Below are 21,786 nucleotides of genomic sequence, written 5' to 3' on the forward strand. Positions count from 1 at the left end.
TCAGGGTTTACTTTATTTTATTTTTCCTAATGGTGTGTTATTTTGTGTTTATCTGCATTTGAGTTTTGAGCTGTATTATTATCAGCTCTTGATTTGGTATGGTTTCTGTAAGTTTTTACAATTAATTTAATTTTGTTTTCTGCTTTTATGTAATCACAATTTTTTGTGTGTGTTCCTGTTCCTCGCTTTTTTCAGATTGTTTGTCTGTTGAATACACCAATCCTAGTATAAATCTGGTTACTTCTAAAATTTGTTGGTGAAGTACATTTGAGAACTGTTTGAGAAAACAACTTTTTTGTCTGTATGTTGACTGAATTTTTAAAAAAAATGTAATAAATACGTATTTAATACATATAAATAAACACAAGTTTCCAAACTAAGCCATTCTATGATGGATTTAGTATGGATCCCATGAAGTTGCTGGTAGGATAGGATCTTTAGAAGCAAAGCAAAGCCTTGGGAAATGAAGAACTGATTTGGTGATGGAAGTAGACTTGATTACCAGGCTTTGTCTGCAAAGGAGTGTTTGTTGTAGATGAGAAGGTGTATACTGAGATCTGCCTTTGGACTGAAGTGGTTATGAAAGTTATGTCATAATTTCAGTCTATGAAGGTCGCTTAGAAAGAAGGTGTGAGGGAGAAATCCCTCATGAAATAACTACTCTAGATGAATGCATCTGTTGAGAGCTCTCACGTGTATCTTTTTAATTTCCAATATACAAACAGATAAGTGCCATTTTTAGAAAAGATGCATTGTGTTCGTGTTTATGGAGTCCCTGGCACTCTTATAAATTCATGTCACGTTAGAACTAATTATGGTAAGAAGAAAACTTATCTACTGACTTTTTAGTTATAGAAACATAAACAAGGTGAAGTGCACTCTTTCAAAAAACACTTTATTTTGTCATTTCTAAAATACATTCACTATTTGAAATAAAAAGCGTATCTCTAATGGGTGGCATAGCCATAGAGTGTTTGCAACTTAGAGGAGAGCTAATTAAGTGCTCTTCGTAGGTTAAGATTTATGTTGCTTATTTACTGAGATCATTCAGGCATCAACAAATAACATCAGTTTTACAGACTATGATGTGACTCTTACTAAAGAAACATTTTGAAGGAAATTAAATATGGCCAGACTACAGACACAGCTGTTCTGGTAGTTCATGTAAGCATACACAATCTAGCTTGAAATAAGCTACCTTTTTTATTAGTAGTACTGTAACTTTAAGTGTCTAGAATATTTATCAAGGTTCTCCAGCAGGTTTCTGCAAAGGTTTCTGTGTATTCTCCTCCTACAAATAAGTTCCTGGGTTAACTGCTTCAAACCAGGTTATGTGGACATGCCTAAGCAAAAGCAGTAATAAAGCACAACATATGTGCTAGTTTGAATTACTTCTTTAAACTAACACTTGTGTAGAACTTGATACAAACCACAAACTGGTGATATATAAACCATCAAAAATATTTCAGGTTTTTAGTAACCCCTAAGCTGAACAGTATTCAAGTTGCTTCTGAGTCAGAGATAAAATGCTTTATTGCCATTACATGGAGTCATCCATTCCCTCATATTTCATAAATCTGACTGCAAGAAATCAATACAGTAGTTACAGCTATAATGAAGTTGTTTATATTTTCTCCCACTCACTTAAACAACTCTAATTTCCTCCTCTTGATTCTTGTGAAATTATGTAGAAATAACAGTGCTGTAATATATGGTACAAAGTTGAGACAGTTTTAAGTAATGACATTGGAATGCTTTGGATTAGGAACAAGTGAGATGCTTAAGTAAAATATTGTTTTTCCTATGGAATAGAGAGGCAGGAGTTAACATTTTGAGGTGGACTCTACAAGCTCCACATAATGTCAGTTAATTTTTTTTGTGTATAGAAATAGTTTCAATCATTCCTTCAGTATATTTTTTTTTCCTGGATAGTCAAGTTCAAGCTTTATAATTCATGTAAAATTACTGTCCTGTAGTAAGATTTCTCTGGAAACTTTGTACTTGTTTGTATTTTTATAATACCTGTCTCTTGAAATGCAAATGCACTTATATCTGTTAGAATGTATCTTTATTACTTTATTACTACTTTTGAACAAAAACATATAATTTGGCTTCAATTTTCAGTTTGAAGTGGGTTAAATAAATATATATTCACATTAGTTCATTTTCTGCCAGGTAGTTAGGTGATTCTGGTTGTTTCTGGTTTTCCTAAAATAATCTGAAAAGCAAAAAATTGTTCCCTGGCAGTCTGCACCTTGGCTAATTGGTGCTGAGGATGTCACTAGTCAGGCCTGAGTGACCTCCTGCTGCTGGTTTCCCAAGTTACATATCAGAATTAGATGCTGACAGCAAGCCAAGTAACTTCAGCAAATACTTAGGAAAATAGGCACTGGAAGCCACCAAATGTGTACAGTCAATGGTTTATAGACATTTAAGCATTTCTGAGGATTTCTTGAGCTGAGCCACCTTGTGCCCAGCTAGGAAGTTGATTGATGGTTTTACAAAGAAAAAAATGTTTATGAAAGAATACTTTTCTTACAGATTATCCTGCATTAATATATATCTGATGTGCCTGGCAATGTTTCAGCAATTGGGTGTTTGCCAAGACTTGACACTCCTGCAAGACACAATGCATTTTGTGTCTAGCAGTGCGGAGCTTTTTCTTCTATGATCCTAATTTTAATGAGACAGACATTTTCACATGAATTCTTTCTCTAAATCAGTAACACTTCTACACTGTGATTGTTACATGTTAAATTGTTTGTCCAGGCTAAAGTGGGGACCATTTTTGCAAGTCTCTGCTTCTTATCCAGAATTTCAGTCTTATCATGTAATTCTGTTTCAGTGATTGGAATAAACACAAAAGGTACCAGACAGAAGCTCTCATGCAGTTGAAGAAGACTTACAGATTCCATACAAAATATACTAACCAGGTTCCCTGTTCAATATATCCTCAAAATAAGCTCAGAGGTGTTTAAATATCTTTGCAAAGATCAGTGCTCTAGAATAGTGGGAGCTGGGAGCCTGATTCAATTTGTAGATCTGTAGATCACTTCATAGTACTTGATAGAAGCTTGATTTTAAATGTCCTTGTTGGACTTATTTACTAGTGAATTTCATGGGTTCTTTTGTGTAACTTGTGCTGTTAGTGTTGTGTATTTTGTATGCTCTTCTGTAGAGGAAAAAAATGCATTAATGTGCAATGTGGAAAATTATTAAATCCTTCTGGATCTGAGAGAGTAGCAAAAGTTAATAATTCTCAAACTGTGGCACAAAGGTTGCTCAGGCTGTGATTCCCTTATGTTGAATTTATGATTAAGGGCTGGGACTTTTTTCAGCTTTGACTTCTATCACTCCCTAATGTCACTACTGAATGATTTTTTTTTAAGCCAAAAGTCCTTGTAAGATTGAAGATTATTGAAAAGATGTGTGTGATCTCTTTTATGAGAGAGGCTTTAAAAAACAATAACAGAAGCTAAATTATTTCCCATTAGGGCAGTTCTTTTAAATTGGGTTTGAGGTAATTGACAGGGGAAGCTGAAGGAGAAGAAAGAGAGGAGGTATGCATTGTGGGTTAATGTGTTGGAACAGGCCTGCAAAATGAAGTGGGAGACTGTCAGGTAGTCTCAATATTTGTTTTCTCATGCATAGAAACATACACAGAGACAATATGCAGAAAAACTTGCTCCAGTGGCCTGCATTCAAGCAGATGGTATGATGAATTGCTTGGAGCCCTAGCAATAAAGAATATTAACAGCCTGAAGACAGAGAATCATTTAACTGTCCCATACCATTGATTAATGTCACATACTCTGCTTTAGGTATAAGTAGACTAAAGTAGTTGGACAAGTGACTGTAATTAAAAGTTGCAAATTCTTGTGTGTCTGTACTTTTAGTTATAGAATGCTTGCAGTGTGTGTTTAAAGACCAGCACTTTTGTGATGTGATAGAAGCCTGCTTTCACAAAGTATGGTGCCCTGTGATACTGATATTCTTCTCCACTAGTATGAACCTCATTTCTCTTCTTCCTGGATCCTGTGATATCCCTGCCATGGAGGAATTGTAGCTAATCCAGCCTGGTGGCTGCAGCCAAATAAACTGAGCAGTGGCAGAGTCCTGCTTTGCCACTCAGACCATGGTTGTTGAGCTGGCTGCCACAGTTGTTGAGATTTCTAGATTTCTGTTAAATTGGATAGAAATTGTCTAATGTGTTCAAAAGTTAGTGGGATGGAATGATGCCTGCACAGCTTGATGATGCAAGCTTTGTTTTCTTAGATATCCTGATTAAAGATATATTTCTTAAACACAAACTTAAGGAATGTGAGTGCACATTGGAGACTTGAATAAGGAAGAACTTCTTCACTGTGAGGGTGACAGAGCACTGGCATAGGCTGCCCAGGGAGGTTCTGGAGTCTGCTCTGGAAACATTCAAAACCCTCCTGGATGCTTTGCTATGTGACCTCCTGTAGGTGACCTTGGTCTGGCAGGGGGGTTGGAATCAAGGATCTTTAGAGGTCTCTTCCAACCCCTGACTTTCTGTAATTTCTGTGATCTCTGTGGTTTCTGTGGTTCAGTTAACAGTCTTGGGATGTAGTAACTCAATTTGTAGCAAATGCAAAATGTTCGTTCTCTGAAAACTTAGAACCTCAGTCTCGTCCATTCTTCTGTATTCCTACAGACCAACGTAGATTTAAACTACTATTTCTTAAGAGTGGCATCAAAACTCTCTTAGGAATAGTAACTCTAAGCTTGTGTCAGTGAGGGAAAACTTCACTTTAATCCCAAGATGGCTTGACATTTTGTTCACCTGGAAGAACAAAATTTTTTCTTAAAATTTTCTTTTAAGAGGTTTCAGTTTATTTTTCTGTGCCAACCTGTAGTTGATGCTGTGTGGTGTTGTTTAGCACAGTAATTTTTGCTTGTTTCTCTGATTTCTGTTTGCATTCGTGTGTTCATGCTCATTCTTAAAAGTTTTTTTTTACCCCTGGGTAACCCTCAAACACTATCTGATTTTGGATGCTGCTGGGATGTCTAGATGTTCTCTGTGAGTTTCAGGGAAGTGTTTTCATCCTATGAATCAATTTTTGTGTTATAATTACACATTTCACTTTATTCTGTGATGCTTATTTGGAATTTACAGAATCCTTTTGATTTTGCTTTGAGACAAAATGTTGAAATAGGTCATTGCTTTCTTTATTTTACTAGAGGGTGGAGATGGGAGGAGGAAATACTAGAAAGGAATATTTCTGAAAATATGGTAAACTCAAAAAGCCACTTTATTCCTGCCTGTAGTAACCAACTGTTTCCCTTCCTAGGAAAAAAAATGAAAAGGTATTTAAATAGCAGCCAAATAGCTGTTGTTCTGTAGGGACAAAAATACGTTATGCTATGACTTAAGAGTTACTATAAACTTTTATTAGATTATATGGAAATTACAGCACATGACCCAGGGCTGAAGCTCATCTTGTTAAAAAGGAATTATTAGCAGTCAAAACTTGCTGTGTGAGAAATGACATTTCCCCCATTTCTAGAATGGGGAGAACAGATCTTTCTCTAGGTTTCTTCTTGTTTCTACCAGTGCTAAAGCTTGTTTCCACATGTAGAAGTGACAAATAACATATGTATATGTAGCACGTTACTTCTGAAGCAGTCCAGAGAGTACAATAGTGAACATTTTGACTAATTTTTATTAGTTTTAACAAAAGGATTTGATATTAATGACTTTGTAGTGCATTGTGTATATTTTATTTCTTTGCCCAACTTAGTAATATGCATTTTGTCCTGAAAGAAAATTTTTCTCAAAGTTCCTCTAAAGATACTTGATTTGTGGAATTCTAAAGCCACATACCAGTTGAAGATTTCCACGACTTGATTGTGGTGCTACTAAACGGATTAGTTACAATATGCTGTGCTAGTATTATTGTAAGTGTTGAAAGGCTGAATATTTTAAATTTTAATACTTCTTAAGCATTCCTGTGCTTAAGAAAAACCTTCAGTCAGTACTTCTGAGATGTTGGCTGGATGCTTATTTACAGTGAATTGCTATCAGCTGTATCTTCTATAATCAAATTGGAAAAAGTCATACAATTTGAAAAGCACTTAGCAGTAAGATTTTCGTGCTCATTCAGTGAAGGCATATCTGGTTAATCTGCTATTCAGATGATTTTTCTTTCAACGCTTGGCTCTTGAAGATTTTAAGAGTAACTGAACTGCTGCTGCATGGAAGAATTTTTCTCCAAACTTTGTTTTCTTGTGCCTCTTGAAACATCTTTTAAGCAGCAGTCATTGGCAAGAGTCCTATCCGAGACCAATGGCACCATTCACCCCAACTGCTGTGATATTTTGTGTGTTCCTGTCACTGTGACGTGTTCCTCACACATGGGCACACACTGCACTCAGGCTTTGGAACCAAAAGACAGGATGCTGTTGGCTTTTGTGGCCACCTGGGCACACTGCTGGCTCATTTTCAGCTGGGTGTCAACCAGTACCCTCAAGTCCTTCTCTGCTGGGCAGCTTTCCAGCCTCTCTTCCCCAAGCCTGCATGGGGTGGTTGTGCAGGACCCAGCAATTGGCCTTGTTTAATCTTATACAACTGACCTTGGCCCCTCAATCAAGCCTGTCTGACTCCCTCTGTAAAGCCTTCTTACCCTCAAGCAGATCAACATTCCTGCCTTATTTGGGGTCATCTGCAAACTTACTGAGGGCACACTTGATACCCTCATCCAGATCACTGATAATATTAAACAGAACTGTCTCCAAAACTGAGCCCTTGACCAGCCACCAACTGGATTTAACTTCCACCACAACTCTCTGGGCTTGGTCCAGTTTTTACCCAGTGAAGAGTGCACCTGTCTATGCCATAAACTGCTAGCTTTTCTAGGAAAACACTATGGGAGACAGTGTCAAAAGTCCAGGTAGACAGCATCCACAGCATTACCCTCATCCACCCACCATAAGAGGGTCACCTAATTGTAGAAGATCAGGTTGGTCATCCAGGACCAACCATCCTCCATCCCTGGACGTTTTTATAAAGAGAATGGATGTGGCACTCAATGCTATGGTGTAGTAAGCACAGTGGTAGTGGATTAAGGGTTGGACTTGATGATCTCAGAGGTCCTTTCCAGCCTGGCTGATTCTGTGACCTCTCTTTCGTGAACCTTTCATACTGTCTGGGCCTGATCCCATGGTTGTCCTGCACATGCCATGTGAGTGCACTCCATAATCTTACCCACTACTGAGGTCAGGCTGACAGACTTGTAGTTCCCTAGATCCTTCTTCCAGCCCTTCTTGTAGATGGGTGTCACATTGCCGAGCCTCCAGTCGTCTGGAGTCCCCTATTAACCATGATTGCTAATAAATGGTGGAGACAGGCTTGGAAAGCTCCTCTGCCGGCTCCCTCCACACTCTTGGGTGGATCCCATCCATCCCTATGGAGCTATGATTGTCCAGGTGTCTCAGCAGGTCAATAAATGCTACCTCCTGGATTATAGGGGTTTGTTCTGCTCTACAACCCTGTCTTCCAGCTCAGGGGGATGAATAACCTGAGGTTAACTGGTCTTGAGTATTAAAAATTGAGGCAAACAAGGCATTAAGTATCTCAGCCTTTTCCTCATCTGCCAGCTGCTTTGCCCTTGCACATGCTGTTTTCCCCTCTGTGTTTTATTTTATGACATAGCAGTTTAGCAGATTCTTGAGCTATTTTCTCACTTTATATAAAAATTAATTGTAATTAAAATAAGTCTTTTCCTTAGAATTCAGTACTTCCAGGTAAACAGACTATGATATAGAGGAGAATTGCTGAAAAACAAAGCAAAACAAAACTTTTTTGTTCTATAATATTTCTTTATTGGTGTTTGAGGTTTACATCATTGTATCTTGGTTCATAACTTTGTGTGGAACAAAACATTTGACACTTTCTATTTAGCACTTATGATATTACTGTCTTCTTCATTCTGGGTTTTTTTGTGATCAGAATATGTAACATTCGAAAATGTCTCCTCTAATCCTATATGTAGTAGAGCAGAGATTATTTATTCATTCTTGTTAGCTTTTCAGTCAAAGACAGACAGACATAAGCTGTCTTTTTGTGATTAGATTTTAAAATGTCAACATTTTGTTTTAACGCAAATTACTTCTAGGTAATTTTCAGGTATTTAAAGAGAGAAGTCAAAAACCTTAAACGATTTAGGACTGTGGGATTCTGCTCTGGAAAATGCAAGAAATTTGGTCAGGAGAACGCTGTCAGTAGGATGAGTTTCTATGTCAAATAACTTGTGTGCAAGCTGTTTTTTTAGAATTCATAAGCTATCCTCTTTCTGAACTCAGAGAGTTGTTGATCTTGGCTACAAATATGTTTAATGATTGAAGCTTCATATGCTGTATTACTTCCCAAGAGTTAATCAGTTTCCATGAAAACATGTAGTTTAACTCATTAGCACTATGAAGATGGATATTCAGTAAAAAGTCTACTTTAATTAGCACTGTGTACTGTAATGTGCCTACAGCTGATGACCGTTTCCTTGAATTTATGCAGTGTGTGACCCTTTGCATTTGATACGTCACCTACAGCAGACTGATAGCCCATGGTTTGGTTTTAAATAGTGAGCATGTTACCCTTTTAATCCCAGTGAATTCCTAAGTCATGAATCAGGTTTCTCATATGCCTTATTTTGAATTCAGAGTTCAAATCAGATCTCTTAGTTGTGTTTTGACAATAGGTGTAGAAATAATAAAACTCAGTTCTTCAGTTTTTAGGTTTATGGCAATTTTGCTCTTTATCTTTTCAGTAGCTATAATGTGTTTCTGCAGGGTGCTGAAGTAACCTTTCTGATCTAGTCCTCCCTCTCTGCTTATAGTACAAAACCAAAATGAGCGTATCAATAGTTAACCAAGTGTATTTGTGAGCCATAGAGCTGAGGACAAAAATTCTGTGCTTCAGAGAGCAGTATATCTGTGTGGTATATACAAGGCCACAGAGCAACAACTCTAAACTCATGCCTTTCTGTTTTCTGAGCTAATTTTCCTTTGTGCTTAAGTCCCTGTAGTCACCCAGTTTTTTATGCTGTATTTTCTCAGTGTGCATATACCATTGCCTGTCATTCAACTGGCATCTTTAATAGTGTTCTTGGTTCAGCAAGGAACTAATTGACGTTAGCTATTTCTGTCTTTGATCATTAATACACATGAGGCTTTTATTCTGTTAACTTAGGCAGTAGATGTCCACCATCTCTAAAACCCAATTTAATTCTTGTACGATGCCTGTATATGGAATGACAAATTTCAGTTTTATCTGTTTTCAGCCAGCAAGTAATGATGAAGTGGGTTTTTAAATTATTTCTTGTCTGTGTATGCAAGAGCTAACCTTAGAAGCAGACCTTTGTGTATGTAACACGCATTCCTGGAAACAGGGGGATCATAGGCAGGTGGCCAGCAGAAAGGACACAGACCTCTCTTAAAGGACAACTTTCTCATCTCGTGTTCTGAGAAACAGGACCAGCTCATGAAATTCAACTATTTTTTTCCCTGCATTTTTAAAAAAATCTTTTCCTCCCCCCTCTCTTCAGTCTCGCTAAAAAACACAATTCATCATCCTGACGTATGGTATCATTAATCCTCTGTAAAAGCAAAATGCACAATGCTGCAGTGTTGGTACTGAGCAAACTTCTGCACCCTGATTGACTTGATGCCTTTTTGAGTTTCTCTTGTTCTAGCAGAATGAAACTGGACTAACGATAACTTTAACTATCATACTGTTTACAGCAGCAAGTGACCTATTACACTGTTCCCTTTCCTTCCCCTCCCATCCTCCCCTTTCCTCTCCCTTTTGCTAAGGCACGACAGCTACAAAATGAGCAAAACAGGGCTGCTAGTTTTCGTGCTCCAACAGTAGGCAATTAGGAACAGAGGTACTATAGGGGCTGAATGACCTCTTTTGTAAGCAAGGACAAGGGTTTGCTTTGTGGAAGAAAGAAGCCTCTTATGGTCCCTTTGGTATTTAATGATCAGTTGGCCCTATCTGCTGCATGCTTTTTTTGGGGAACTCTCTATTTTGATTTTTTTTTTCTAGTAACAAAAAAAAAAGTGCATATCTTTAACTAAACTTTGTCTACTGTCATGAGCTTTCAAAATGCTTTCCTTTACTCATCAACGTAGACAGAGAAGTGAGTGAAAAATTGTAAAACTGCGAAACCCTCCAACAGTCACAGGTAGTAAACTGCCTTTGTAAGTGCCTCAGTGGTGGAACATTCACTGTAAAAGGAGCAGTTCTGGTTTTGAGTCTTTTATGCAATTCATTTAGATGAGTAAGAAAATTAAGTGGGCTCATGTTCTAAACATGAGAACATGAAAGATCAGTTTCGTCTTTCAGATACATGACTTATGAAAAGGAAAACCTTTCATAAATCTGTATGTAACCTCCACTTTTATAACCTCAGAAGAAAAAGAGGAAAGCCATCATTAGTCATGTGGCTATTGGATTCTTCTGTCAGGCTTCACATCTAAATATAAAGCTGTATTCTTACATAAAAGTTAGCTTGTGATTACTGAAGAGTAGCCAGGTATCTGGGACAGAACACCTAATTTCAGCGTATGGTTTCCTTTACAAAATCTCTAAAGCAACCCTAAAAGTTAAGGTGGAAGGTGGTGATAGAAGTAAGTACATATGTTTTGTTGTGGAGAGAGAAAGGAAAGGTTTTGGGTTCTTTACATTTCCCACAAAACAAGAATATTTTATTACTGTAACTTTAAAACTAATTCTTTAAAACTAATATGGTTTTTTTGTTTTTTTTACAGTGGTACAGCTCTGATTTGACTTAGTTGCATAAAATAATACAATAAGTCTGAACGCACTTTGAGGGGAAAATTGTGGTTTTTTATTTTATTACGTTTTCATTGAAATAGAATCAAGCTATTTCTTGATCTCTTTTGTATTCAGCTTCATGTGCTATTTCTTGAGCTGTTTCATATCAAAGTTAAAGTAAGCTCCAGTTATATCTTTATAATGATATATCAATCACTTTATATCAATTATACTTTTTATATCATTTATATCATTATAATGAAATATCAGTTACATCAATATAATGATATATGTCATTTAAATGATAGCTCACTTTCCTTTTCGAAAAGATAATTTAACCAAGGGGTAGTTTTGAAGAAGTAGTTGCCAGAAGAGTTAAGGAAGTCCAAGACACACATAGTTTTTCTGGGTTTGGAACTTGGAATTTTCCCAACAGTTTGTAGGATTGGGGTTCTTTTTCTAAGTTCCTGTATCGCGTCTGTGGTAAACGATCCTTTAAATCAAGTTCCTGTTATGGCTTCATATAGTTTGAGAATGTTACGCTATGAATATACTCTAATATATAATAATATAATTATGATTATTATAATAAATATAATATAATATATAAAATATATAATATAATATAATATAATTATATATATATAATGGCTCTGGGAGCGCCAGCGACCCGAAGCGCAGTGAACAGGAGCTGGCAAACAGGAAATCGACACGGCAGTTAGCGAGGCAGTTGGTGCAGGCAGAGCAAGCAGGAGGGGCACAGCCAGCAATGGTTTCAAAAAAAGCAAAAGCTATTGCTGTTGAGACGAAGGGTGTGTCCACACAGATGGAACCCCTGAAGAGGAACATGAAGATGGACATAGCTGTCCAGGCCTCTGGCTGCACAGAGTGTTTAAGCCTGGTGTTAGCACCTGACGACAGTGAGAATGGGGTCTGTGTGAGATGCGAGCAGGTGAATGACTTGCTATGCATGGTGGCAGAGCTCAAGGAGGTGGAGAGACTGAGAAGTATTAGGGACAGTGAAAGGGTAATCAACTGGTGGAGTCACACCCTTTTGACCCCAAAGGAAGTCCAGAAGGAGACGGTGAAGCCCTGACCCTCCAGCCATCAGGTAGTTGACGCAAACCAGGGGGATGGGGCGGAATGGAAACAGGTCCATCGTCGGAGAGGTAAGAGAATCCCCTCCCAACCCCCACCATCTCCCCAGGTGCCCTTAGAGAACAGATATGAGGCCCTGGACTCAGAGAATCAGGAAGAGGACAGACAAGAGGAATATCTGTCTGGAAGGTCTCCTGTTCACCCCCTGTCTACCAGACGTGTTACAACTAGAGCTACAAAGAAGAAAAGAAGGGTAGTTGTAGTTGGTGACTCCCTTCTGAGGGGAACTGAGAGCCCTATATGTTGACCGGACCCATCCCACAGGGAGGTCTGCTGCCTTCCCGGTGCCTGGGTGAGGGATATTAGTAGGAGACTCCCTCAGCTAATCCAACCCTCAGATTATTATCCACTGTTGGTAGTCCAGGCTGGCAGTGATGACATTAATGGAAGAAGTACCAGGGTTGATAAAAAAGGACTTCAAGGCCCTGGGTTGATTAGTTCATGGGACAGGAGCACAGGTGGTGTTTGCCTTAGTTCCTGCAGTAGAGGAGATGAATGAGGAGAGGAATAGGAAAACCTGTCTCATCAATAGATGGCTAAGGGATTGGTGCCACCGAAGGAACTTTGAGTTTTTTGACTGTGGGCCAAATTTCAGCATACCAGGTGGGCTGAATCCATCTAACAGGGGAAAGGGGACTCTAGCCCATAAGTTGGCGGGGCTGATAAGGAGGGCTTTAAACTAGGTTTGAAGGGGGATGGGGTTGAAACTGGGCTCTCCAGAAAGGAGCCCAAGGGTGGACAGCCCAAGCTAAGAGACAAACCAGCAGCCCAGCTGAAGTGCATGTACACCAATGCACGCAGCATGGGCAACAAACAAGAGGAGCTGGAAGCCATCGTGCAACAGGAAAGCTATGATGTAGTCGCTATCATGGAAACGTGGTGGGATGACTCCCATGACTGGAATGCTGCCATGGGTGGCTACAGGCTCTTCAGAAGGGATGGGCAGGGTAGGAGAGGTGGAGGGGTAGCTCTGTATGTTAGAGAGTCTCTTGACACTGTAGAAGTTGAGGTCAGCAATAATAAGGTGGAGTGCCTGTGAATTAGAATCAGAGGAAAGGCCAACAAGGCTGATATCGTGATGGCAGTCTGTTACAGACCACCCAATCAGGAGGATGAGGGTGATGAATTATTCTACAAGCAGTTGGCAGATGTTTCAAAATCATCGTCCCTTGTTCTCATGGGTGACTTTAACCTGCTGAACGTCTGCTGGGAACTCCACACCACAGAGAGGAAGCAGTCTAGGAAATTCCTATAGTGTATAGAAGATAATTTCCTACTCCAGCTGGTAAATGAGCCTACCAGGGATGGAGCCCCACTTGACCTTCTTTTCAAAAACAAGGAGGAGCTGGTGGGAGATGTGGTGGTCTGTGGACGTCTGGGACTCAGCGATCATGAAATAATAAAGTTTTCAATATTCAGGGATACAAGGAGGGCCACCAATAAAACCTCTACGCTGGACTTCCGGAGGGCAGATTTTGGCCTATTCAGAAGACTTTTTTCAGAGTATACCCTGGGAAACAGACCTTGAAAACAAAGGGGTCCAGGAGGGATGGACGTACTTCAAGGAGCAAGTTTTGAAAGCACAGGAGCAGGCTGTCCCGGTGTGCCGAAAGGCGAGCCGGCGGGGAAGACGACCGGTCTGGCTGAATTGGGAGACTCTGAAAGAAATTAGGGTTAAGAAGAGGGCCTACCAATTATGGAAAAAAGGGCTAACTACTCAGGAGGAATTTAGGAATATAGTTAAGTCATGTAGAAAGAAAATCAGAGAGACAAAGGCAGAATGTGAACAGAATCTCGCCACCTCTGTGAAGGATAACAGAACGTCCTTCTACAGATACATCAGCAGCAAAGAAGGGGCAAGGAAAACATCCATTCTTTACTGGACACAGGTGGGAATATAGTTGTCAAAGATGAAGAAAAGGCTGAGGTATTTAAGACCTTCTTTGCCTTAGTTTTCAACAGTAAGACAGGTTACCCTGAGGACAGCTGGCTTCTGGAGCTTATAGAAGGTGACAAGAGTCTAAACAGCCCCCCTCTAATCCAAAAGGAAACAGTCAGTGATCTATTGAACTGCTTGGATCCCCACAAGTCTAATGGACCAGATGGGATCCACCTAAGGGTGGTGAAAGAGCTGGCAGAAGAGCTCACCAAGCCTCTCTCTATCATCTACCAACAGTCCTGGCACACTGGGGACATCCCAGATGATTTGGAAGTTGGCGAATGTCACGTCAATCCACAAAAGGGACTGGAAGGAGAACCCGGAAAACTACAGGCCCGTCAGCCTGACCTCAGTGCCTGGTAGGTCATGGAACAGATCATCCTGGGGCAATCACACAGCACCTGCAGGATGGACAAGGGATTAGACCCAGCCAGCACGGGTTTAGGAAGGGCAGGTCATGCCTGACCAACCTGATCTCCTTTTATGATCAGGTGACCCGCCAGGGGATCAGGGGAAGGCTGTGGATGTGGTCTACCTGGACTTCAGCAAAGCATTTGACACCGTCTCCCACAGCATTCTCCTGAAAAAGCTGTCAGCCCACAGCTTGGACAGGAGCACTCTGTGCTGGGTTAGGAACTGGCTGGAGGGCTGGGCCCAGAGAGTGGTGCTGAATGGGGCTGCATCCAGTTGGCAGCCGGTCACTAGTGGTGTCCCCCAGGGATGAGTGTTGGGCCCAGTTCTGTTCAATATCTTTATTCATGATTTAGATGAGGGGATTGAGTCCACCATCAGCAAATTTGCAGATGACACTAAGCTGGGGGGAAGTGTGGATCAGCTGGAAGGCAGGAGGGCTCTGCAGAGGGACCTGGACAGACTGGAGAGTTGGGCTGATTCCAATGGGATGAGGTTCAACAACAACCCCATGCAGCACTACAGGCATGGGACAGAGTGGTTGGAGAGCAGCCAGACAGAGAGGGACCTTGGAGTTTGGATTGACAGGAAGCTGAACATGAGCCAGCAGTGTGCTCAGGTAGCCAAGAAGGCCAATGGCATCCTGGCCTGTATCAGGAACAGCGTGGCCAGCAGGTCCAAGGAAGTGATTCTGCCCCTGTACTCAGCACTGGTGAGGCTACACCTTGAGTACTGTGTCCAGTTCTGGGCCCCTCAGTTTAGGAAGGATATCAAGGTCCTGGAGTAGGTCCAAAGGAGGGCAACTAAGCTGGTGAAGGGACTACAGCACAGATCCTATGAGGAGAGGCTGAGGGAGCTGGAGCTGTTCAGCCTGGTGAAGAGGAGGCTCAGAGGAGACCTCATCACTCTCTACAACTCCCTGAAAGGAGGTTGTAGCCAGGTGAGGGTTGGACTCTTTTCCCAGGCAACTCTCAGCAAGACAAGAGGGCATGGTCTTAAGTTGTGCCAGGGGAGGTTTAGGTTGGACATTAGAAAGAATTTCTTTACGGAGAGAGTGATCAAGCATTGGAATGGGCTGCCCAGGGAAGTAGTGGATTGTCCATCCCTGGAGATATTTCAAAAGAGACTGGATGTGGCACTCAGTGCCATGGTCTAGTAACTGCAGCAGTAGTGGACCAAGGGTTGGACTTGATGATCTCTGAGGTCCCTTCCAACCCAGCCAATTCTGTGATTCTATGATTCTAATGTATAGCATGTATATGCAGGAGAATACTAATCAATTGTAAGTGCAAACAATTATTTAAATATCTCAGCAAGGAGAAAGAAAAAAATATCTTGAATTCTGTTTCTCCATGTAGTAGACAACACTGCCAAACATAATCTTCCAACTCTACTTCTAAAATAATATGTTATCCTACATATATTGAATAAACTGATTCATCTGTAACTTGGTCTATGTTTCACTTCATATTAGTTCCCAAATACGTTTGTTCTATAGACCATAAAAGTCAGTGTGTTCATTTCCTAAGCACTCTTAATATATGTGTCATTCTGTGGGTAGTAGAAACCTCAACTGCTTTAAAGACTTGATTGAGCTAAGCACTTGCAAAACACAGTTTTTGTAAGTGCAGACTGACATCCAGAAGTAATATCCTGCAGTGAGAGGCATCCAAGTATGATGAGAGTGCTGGCTGATGTCACTTAGGAGGCTGCTCTCTCATCATTCAAATTCCTGACAATCAGGGGAGACTCCTGGTGACTGAAAGAAGGGAAGTCTCAAGCTATCCTTCAGGAAGGGCAAGAAGGGGAGAGCTATGGAACTACTTTGGGCACATGAAGGATAAGAGAATGATTGGGAAGAGGTAGCATAGGTTTACCAATGGTTTACCATGTGACTGACCTGAGTAATTTTTCTGATGGCACATATGGCTTTGTGGAGGCGAATAAAACTATGGAGTTGTGGTGTTTTGGAGTGAGTTGTTTTGGGGTCTTTGGGGAGAGGGTTTGGGGGTTTTTTGTCTGTTTTTCTGGGGCTGGGTTGGGTTGGTTTTTGATTTGGTTTGGGGTCTTTTGAACTTTTGGGGATTTCTTTTAGCTTTAATTTAGCTTCATCATAGTTTCCCATAATACTCTTAGATTAGTGAGATAAGGACTTGAATATGTGGTAAGGTGGGTGAAAGAATTGGCTTGATTACCAGGCTCCCAGGGTGGTGATCTATGGTATGAAGTCTAGTTGATCATAACCAGTGGTGTTGCCCAGAATACTTAGGCATTTCATGTCTTTATTAGAGCAGCTTGGGAGGTGAAACACAGCTGGGGGAATAGTAGACTGGCTGGAGGATAGGGCAAATATTTCAAGGGACTTCAACTGTCTGGAGAAATAGATTTAACAGTAGTTTCATGAAGTTCAACAGAGACAAGTAAAATGTCTTAAATTCAGGAAAAAAATGATGCAGAGAGCTCAATGGCTCTGTGGACGTTGGAGTTCTCTGGGCAAGCTGATGAACATGAGTCAGCAGTGAAATGCCTTGCATTTATCAACTGCTTCCTAGATGCTGTAAGGAAGAGTGCAGCCAGAAGCCCAGAGGAGTGCCTAGTGCCTTGTACTTGGCAGTTGTGAGACCTCATGGGAAGTGCTCTGTCCAGTTTTGGGATCAAGATGATGGAGGCACTGGAGCAATTCAGTTGAGGGCTGATGAAATTATTAGGAGGGTGGAGTGCATGACATACAAGGATTAAGCTTTTAAAGAGAAGGATAGGAGGAGATCTTACTGCCATCTGTGAGTGAGTTATGTGAGGGTAGAGAGAAAGCAGAGGTAGGATAAGAGGTAACAGGACAAGTTGGAACACAGTGACTTGAAGTTAGGTGCAAAGAAAAATATTTTATCCTGAGGGTGGTCAAATATTGGAACAGATTGCCCAGGATGCCTTTGGTATCCTAGAATCGTAGAATGGTTTGAATTGGAAGTGACCTTAAAGATCATCTAATTCCAACCCCCCTGCATGGGCAGGGACACCTCCCATTAGATCAAATACCTCAGAGCCCCAGTCATGTCCAATCTATGCTTGCACACATAACTAAGGGGCACTGGAATATACAAAGAAGAAACAAGGGAGGTTGGTGCATTTCTGTCTTTGGAAATATTCAAAACACAACCACATGAGAACCTGAACAATCTCATATAATGGGACCTAGATAGAGGATGAGATTGGATTAGATGACTTCCAGAGGTCTCTTGCAACCTAAGTAGTTCTGTGATCCCATGAAAATAAATTATCACCGTGTGTATAGAACTGTCTTTACCTTGCAGCTTTCCTGCTAGCCACGTAAAATGGGATTTGTTCAGGCTTTTAAACAAAATTGTGTGTAGCGGGTCTTTAGATAATACCAATCAGCACTTCAAAGCCATTTGTAACAGTAAAGAGATAGTTTTAAACTATTGATTGTAAGTTCAATAGTGAAAATACAGGGAAATATTTTTTGTGGTCCACATAATGCTGTGAACAGACTTTCGTAGCTGCTCAATGAGCCATTGCTTCCTCCTGTGTCTGCATACTTCTGCTAAGCTTTCTCTTTCAAGAGGAGTTTGGTGGATCTAGTAATATCTCCAAGCATTGCATTCCAGTAGAGAAGCTAGCATTTATGCCATTCGGATCTTTTTTTGCTATTTATGGCAAACATTAGGAAAACAGGAATGGAAAATTGTCTTTCACTTCCTTAAGAGTGTCCAGAAGAGTAAAAAAATATATCCTTTGAAAAGAGAAACTATGTTTGGGCATAAGAAAGTTCCTGTAGAAAGTCACACTATGAGACACCAATCCCTTTCTCTCTCTCCTCTAGAATTTACACATTTGTGCAGGTCAAGTATAGATTTCTTGGTCAACTGGGAACTAACCCTTCCAAACAGCCATTAGCAGGTCCCTAAAATGAGATCTTTCAGTGATGATCCATGTGGTTGAGCTGTCTATCTGAAAGGAAGCCTGGCTCTCACATGGTGAGTCAGTGCTTGCAGAGTAATTCAGGTAAACAGGATTTGATTCCTCCAAATCTCTTGTTTCCAATAAAACTCGCATTATATTCAGGTTGATGTAGTAATATGTTATGTACACAGATGTCTTCATAGAGTCTCATTTAAGGCCTTGATGCAGCAAAGTAATCCAGCACATGCCCTGTTTCAAGTATGTAAATAGTGACTGTCCAATCTGTGCTGAACAAATAAGGGGAAACTCAGATAACTGAAGCAAAAACTGAGGTCATTCTGAACAACAAGCACATTCCAGGTAAATCTGATTTTTCCAAGCTTTTCTTTGGCTATGATTTTTTGTTTGTTTGTTTGCTTGTTTATTTGGGGGTTTTTGTTTGATTTTATTTTTAATTCTAAGGATGTGATCAGGAGCAGCGGCCTCATATTGATTGTCCTCAAGTCCACAGACAGTTTTTGACAAACATTTAAGTTAGTTCTCCACTTGGCAGATGGTGTTTGAGGTTTCTCTGGTGCAGTGGGAGAGGTATTTCTATTGTCTGCACAGTGCTGCAGGCTGCTGTAGGAATTCACCATTGGAGAAGGAATAGCAAGGAGGTCTGGCAGTTACTGATAACCATATGTGGCCTACTGGGAAGGCCAGATTCAGGGGTCTCCCTACCATGGCAGCCTACAGAGAATTGTATAGCTTGAGAAACCACTCCTGTTCACATCAGAAAATCTCACAGGAAAGAGAAGTAGGCAAGGAGGAAAAAAAAAAACAACAAACAAAACAACCCACAAGGATTTTGTGCTTGAAAGTACAGCAGCTTAACAAATAGGAGAATTTCAGAGGGATTGGTGTCTGAACTTTTAACATCTTCAGGCATTTTTGTTGATTGAAGTAAATTAATTTTTCAGAAGCAGTAGATTTCCTTTCAGTTTAAAAGATGTGTACTACTGCTTAAAATGGGATTGACAATAGTGGTATAAAAATAATGCAAAAAAATTGCTAGAAGTTTTTATTAAAGAAATTAATAATTTCAAGTGGTCTCTAAAAGAAAAAAATCTCTTTAAAATGGCACCTGTCTTCTTTATGACACAGATTGTTTACATTACCCCACAAATATGAAGCTGAAGCCTTTGTTGGACAATCTTCAGTATTCTTTCTGTTGAGATATTGGAGAAGGAATAGGCTCAGAACTAGATTTATTTTGAAGTTTTTTCTTTTCCCAACATTTTTCATTCGCTGTCATCTCCAATTACAGCAGAACAGAGATGAGAAGCCAGGTGTTGAGGTTACTCTTTTGTGCTGGGTAGTGATGGCAGAGTGAGAAACAAAGTCTGAGCTGTGACCAAAAGCTGACTTGTAATTACTAGAATGTAATAATTGGCCTTAATACTGTAACAAATGCTCTGGCTTTGCACGTTCAAACTCTGCAGTTTGTATCAATTGTCTTGTTTACAAAATCAGCTTGCTTTTATTAGCACCAAATTACCCAGTAACAGAATGGTGAATGATCTAATGAGGTTCACTGAAAAATAAAGAAAAAAAACAAAACTGTGCATGATTAGCCAGTGAATTTACTTGGCTTCATTCTTAGGGCTGAAGTTTGGAGGGGTAGGGGTTTTAGTGAGGATAGGAAGTGTTGATTCACTTTATTAATACTGTTTGAGAGGTCTGGTGTTTTCTCCTCTTACCCCATGTAAGTTTAGACTCCTAAACTCAGGATGCAAAGGACCAGGATAAACAGCTTAACAGTTGGTGCCAGACCTCTGTCACTCATAGTAGGGTGCAAAGTTGTTTTACCTTACTTGTAAATACTTAGCATTTGTAGCAACTTTCAGTATTCGAAGTTTTACTTTGTCAACCTGAAAATGGGACTCAAGCTTTCTCTTAAAATGGAGCTGTACAGCCCCCTCCTTTCTCCTCCCCCATATTAAGACTACATCCTTGGCTCTCTCAGCATGAATTATTCCCATTACTTGCTGTTTAACACCCTGATCGGAGAGCGGATGAGACAGTTATTCCTGTTGTTGCTGATTTACAATTACAGCTGCTTCCTCTTCTTGCGATTTAATTTGAAATTTCAGCCCACCAGGGGGCTAATGTTCCTCACCTATGCAGCTTTAAAAGTTCACTGTTGTTTTCCACGGGAATGTTATTTTAATCCCTAGCCAGTGATTTATTTTTTTTTCCCCTACACATTTATCTGGTAACTGTGAGGCAGTATTCCATCAGAAATTGTCTCAAAAAACCCAAAACCAAACCAAACAAACAAACAAAAAACCCCACAAGTGAACCCCAAACCCATACAACCAACAATAAGCTTGAAAAATTGAAAATTATAATTGCTCTGTTTCAGTAGGAATTCAGCAAGTAAATTACTCTGTTTTGAAGTGTTCTAATGGCTTTTGGAGACTGATTTTAAAAAACCAAACAGGGCATTAGTAATCATTTAGATCCTTTATGTGTCTCTTGTTTTTACAATAGAAAATATATAAATTCACTTTTGTTTCTAAATCTTAGGATAGTCTAGGGCAGGTGACAGATCCTGTAGTGTGTTTCATAGTGTGCTGCTGCTTGTGGTGTGATGAATTCTGAAAACATTAGCAACTACAATGGGGTCCAATGTGTGACTGTATACTGCTTCCAAATTCTGCCCACCTAATTATACATGGAGGGGCTCATGTTAAATGTGACCACACAGTGGTGACTGCAAGCTGGATTACCAAAGATCAATACTTCAAGAATACTTTTCACCTGACTTCTTTAAAAAACAGAATTATACATCTCTCTCACTAAGCCATTCTTCAAGCAAAACTTATGAAGTTATGAGTTTCTTGGTTTATTTTTAATTTTTTAAGTTTTCTCAGTTCTAAATAATAAATTACCTTGAAAACTTTCTGAACAAACAGAATCAACTTTGATGCTCAGCATTTCTGTTCATCTATTTTGTTACACTGTGAGTTTACAAGTGACAGTCTTTGACTTTACATTTACTTAAAAATTCTGTTTTTCTAGTTTTATTTCTCTTCATATGGTTCAAGTCTGTGTAAGTGTTTGTGTTTTCTTCATTTTAAGTATATTTAACATAGACATTCCATTTTGTGATACCATTCTCTGCTGGTCCAAAGAGTGCTTTGAGTACACCTTCTAGTGTTGAGAAGCTCATGGTTCATCATTGGCATTAGAAGTTCAGCTCTTCACTGAGTTAATGGCATGTCAACCTGACAGGAGTCTTCCTCCTGGTCACCCTGTTTTCAACAGCTTATTTCTTGCTTTGGAGTGGTGAGGAGAGGGAGAGAGATTGCATTGCAAAAAGGATGGAAGCTGAGCAGACTGATGTAGGTGCCTGCATGAAATCTCATTACTTTCAACTGTTACTGAAGGGTGGTGCAGTCTGTCTTCTCTTTGAGATGGAGGAGATGTTTACCAACTATCAGTGTATGGGATCACTACCCGTTACAATACAAATCAAATATACTACTTCCTTGGGGCCTTATTGATGGAAAAC

The 21,786-nt window shown here is 40.0% G+C and overlaps 1 protein-coding gene across 3 annotated transcripts in view; it reads left to right on the plus strand.

Moving 5' to 3' along the window:
* The window catches only part of CDKAL1 (CDK5 regulatory subunit associated protein 1 like 1), a 377,489-nt gene that overhangs the window by 199,471 nt on the left and 156,232 nt on the right, over positions 1-21,786 (plus strand). The window lies entirely within an intron of this gene.

This window comes from Calypte anna, chromosome 2 (assembly GCF_003957555.1).
Source record: "Calypte anna isolate BGI_N300 chromosome 2, bCalAnn1_v1.p, whole genome shotgun sequence".
NCBI lineage: Eukaryota > Metazoa > Chordata > Aves > Apodiformes > Trochilidae > Calypte > Calypte anna.